Source organism: Lolium rigidum, chromosome 2, assembly GCF_022539505.1.
Source record: "Lolium rigidum isolate FL_2022 chromosome 2, APGP_CSIRO_Lrig_0.1, whole genome shotgun sequence".
Lineage (NCBI taxonomy): Eukaryota > Viridiplantae > Streptophyta > Magnoliopsida > Poales > Poaceae > Lolium > Lolium rigidum.
Window position 1 is genome coordinate 259,102,971 of NC_061509.1, and position 4,513 is coordinate 259,107,483.

The window sequence follows — 4,513 nt, forward strand, 5'->3', positions numbered from 1 at the left end:
TAATATGTTCCATGGGTTTTTTAATTTTCGCATTAAACCATTCATGTCTTGACTCAGGAAATAGTACAAAGAGCTCACAGATGTTTTCCATTATGCCTTACTAGTGTAAATAAGAAACAAAAAGATGCAATTGCAGGATCTAAAGGAAATAGCTTCGAGCACAAACACAATGGCGCCAGAAAAGTACTTTACCTGGAACCGGAGTATGAGTGCCTTTTACCTTTCCTCCCCGGCAACGGCGCCGTGAAAAGTGCTTGATGTCTACGTTCCCCCTCCTTTCCCGTAGACAGTGTTGGGCCTCCAAGAGCAGAGGTTTGTAGAACAGCAGCAAGTTTTCCCTTAAGTGGATCACCCAAGGTTTATCGAACTCGGGGAGGAAGAGGTCAAAGATATCCCTCTCATGCAACCCCTGCAACCACAAAGCAAGAAGTCTCTTGTGTCCCCAACACACCTAATAGGTGCACTAGTTCGGCGAAGAGATAGTGAAATACAGGTGGTATGAATATATATGAGCAGTAGCAACGGTGCCAGAAAATAGCTTGCAGGCGTGTAGTTGATGTTGGTAGTATTGCAGCAGTAGTAACGCAGTAAAACAGTAAACAAGCAGTAGTAACTCAGCAGTAGTAAACAAGTAGCGATAGCAGTATTTAGGAGCAAGGCCTAGGGATTACACTTTCACTAGTGGACACTCTCAACATTGATCACATAACAGAATAGATAAATGCATACTCTACACTTTTGTTGGATGATGAACACATTGCGTAGGATTACACGAACCCTCAATGCCGGAGTTAACAAGCTCCACAATAATGCTCATGTTTAAGTAACCTTATAGTGTAAGATAGATCAATATAACCAGATAGATCACATCAATACCATCATAATGATAATTAACTCCACAATCTACAAGAGATCATGATCATAGCCTACGACAAGAACCACACGGTGCACACACTAGTCACCTTTACACACGTGCAGGAGGAATAGAACTACTTTAATAACATCACTAGAGTAGCACATAGATGAATTGTGATACAAAACTCATATGAATCTCAATCATGTAAAGCAGCTCATGAGATCATTGTATTGAAGTACATAGTAGAGAGATTAACCACATAGCTACCGGTACAGCCCCGAGCCTCGATGGAGAACTACTCCCTCTTCATGGGAGCAGCAGCGGTGATGAAGATGGCGATGGAGATGGCAGCGGTGTCGATGGAGAAGCCTTCCGGGGCACTTCCCCGCTCCGGCAGCGTGCCGGAACGGAGATTCCTGTCCCCCGGATCTTGGCCTCGCGATGGCGGCGGCTCCGGAAGGTTTCTGTGGTTTTCGTCGAACGCATCAGGGTTTTCGATCCAGGGGCTTTATATAGGCGAAGAGGCGGCGCAGGAGGGCTGACAGGGGGGCCAAACTATAGGGCGGCGCGGCCCCGCCTCTGGCCGCGCCAGCCTGTAGTTTGGTGGGCCTGTGGCCCCCCTCTGATCCTTCCCGGGTGTTCTGGATGCTTCCGATGAAAATAGGAACTTGGGCGTTGATTTCATCCGATTCCGAGAATATTTCGTTACTAGGATTTCTGAAACCAAAAACAGCAGAAAACAGCGAATCGGCCTCTCGGCATCTCGTCAATAGGTTAGTTCCGGAAAACGCATAAAAATGATATAAAGTGTGAACAAAACATGTTGGTATTGTCATAAAACAAGCATGGAACATCAGAAATTATAGATACGTTGGAGACGTATCAGGTACCCGAAGGGTTATGCCCACATCAGTAGCCCCCGAGTGTCTGGCCGAAGTGAAGCTTCGGGCAGGGACTAAAGTTGTCATCGTCCGAATGTCTTGATCATCTGTTGAATGTTGAATCTTGTGCTTGATGTAGAGTCGAAGTTGCTTTTTGTCGGGTGCGCGAAGCGCTTCCGATGGGAGTAGCCCCCGAGTCTATGGGCGGGTGCTTGCAGCCGCGCATAGACTCAAGTTGTACTACTCGAAGATCTTGATGTTCATGTTGACGTCTTCGAATTCATTCTTCTTTATTGACGAGACTTCTATCTTTTTATCGGGTGCGCGGACAGCGCTCCCGATGGGAGTAGCACCCGAGCCTGTAGACGAATATGAAATAGTTATGTATAGGGTGTAAAAAATGCTGAGTTGAATACCGTGACTTCTTCGAGTTCCGAGAATATTTGGATGCTTTTGATGATGCCGATGATTTTGATGATGTCATAGATTGAGGAATTGATGATTGTGACGATATCATAGATAGAGGAGTTGATGATTTTGACGATGTCATAGAGGAATCGATGATTTTGGTAATGTCCTAAAGGAGTCGATGATTCAGATGATGTCCCGGAGGAGTCGATGATTTGGATGATGTCCCGGTGGAGTCGATGATTTGGATGATGGCGCAGAGGAGTCGATAATTTTTATCGGGTGCGTGTCCAGCGCTCCCGATGGGAGTAGCCCCCGAGTCTAGGCACGGATGCTTGCAATCGTGTGTTGACTCAAGTCGAGCAACCTGATGTTATAGTTTTCTTCAGATGCCGGTGGCAAATTTTTTGATATCCAAGGAGCAATTCTTGATGCTTCTTAGAAATTTCTTAGGCATCGGTGATGCTATTGTACGAAAGTTATCGGAGGCGAATTCTTTGAGTGATCAGCTCATGTTGCAGGTTCGATGAACCCTTTAGTAATTGCAACTCCGCTTCATCCGATTGCGTATGTTTTGGCGGCAGCCCCCGAACGAATCGATGGAACTAAGCCTGCCGATGACTCCGTCGCTCTTTAGTACTTCTGTAGTTTAAAGTACCGATCATGGGTTTTTTTGTAAGTTGTATTGTGTCCATCAACTGCAGCACTCGATAATTTATCTGAGGCTTGGATGGATTTTTAGTATATCGATAACCATAGCTCCCGGTGGGAGTATTAATTAATTATCAATATTGTAATAATTCATATTGATAACCATAGCTCCCGGTGGGAGTATTAATTAATTATCAATATTGTAATAATTCATATCGATAACCATAGCTCCCGGTGGGAGTATTAATTAATTATCGATATTGTAATAATTCATATCGATAACCATAGCTCCCGGTGGGAGTATTAATTAATTATCAATATTGTAATAATTCATATCGATAACCATAGCTCCCGATGGGAGTATTAATTAATTATCGATATTGTAATAATTCCTTGCAGCCCCCGAGTAATTCCAGCGCTCTCGATGGGAGTGCATCGAGTCAATATTATATAAGATGATATCCATTGAATATTCCAGACGATGAATCCACTGACCCGAGAGTGCATCGGGAGAAGATATATCCAGAGTCGAAGAAGATAAATCCATTGATAACCATAGATGATGAAGCTATTGACCCGAGAGTGCATCGGATCATTTATATAAGATAATATCCATTGATAACCATAGATGATGAAGCCATTGACCCGAGAGTGCATCGGATCATTTATATAAGATAATATCCATTGATAATCATAGATGATATATCCAGAGCCGAAGAAAATAGATCCATTAGCTCGGTTGCGGCGAAGCCAATATGGAAGCAGGTCGCATTGCGGACGCAGTCGAAGTAATCAATTTTTAATGTGACGAGCGCAGTTTGAAGTAATCATCCGTCCAGAAATAGTTGATGTGGCGGGCGTAGTTGAAGTAATCGCCCGACCAAAGATAGTCCATGTGGTGGGCGCAGTCGAAATAGTTGCGCCACCAAAGATAGTCTATGCGACGGTCGCAGTCGAAATAGTTGCGCCGCCATAAATAGTTGATGTAGCAGCGCGGTTGAAGTAATCGTTCGGCCAGAAATAGTCGATGTAGCAGCGCCCGGCCGGCGTGGTCGAAGTAGCTGCACGGTCAGAAATAGTCGATGAAGAGGACGGGTGAGCATCCGAATATATCGGGTCCGTAATGTCGGGTCCGCGGCAGGCGAGCCCCGAGTGCGCGATGGCAGGCACGGCCGACCGCGCAGAGTAGTCGAAGCTTTGTTTCAATCTGTAGTTATACTGTGGCGCAAAAACCTACGCGCAACTAATAATACGTGCCAAAAAAAATATTTAGCAAAATAAATTTTACATAATTGAAAATATAGCACCTGGTGATTTTTGTGTCGGATGAAGATGCCGTATTGTCGAAGTCGAGCGGTGTTAGGTCGAAAGCAGTTGAGACGATGAACACGCCGGACCGAGTCACACGGCGGTGTCGCATATTTGTGATGGAGACGAAAGTGAGCACGCTAGGATTGTTGACGTAGAGTCCTCGAGAGAGAAAATACATGGCTGCAATTATTGGCTCGGTTGGCCGTGCAAAAAATAGCAATCTGACAGCTTGATAGCTTCTCCATGCATCTTTCTTCCACAATTATTTCTTCTGCAATCATTGGAGCTTGATTCGTAAATATCATGTACGTATGTATGGTTAGAAGTAAACAACTAGCTGAGTAATCAATGAGAGAGATTAAGTGGCCTACAACGGCTGCTGCTTTTGGATCCTGTGGTCCTCCAG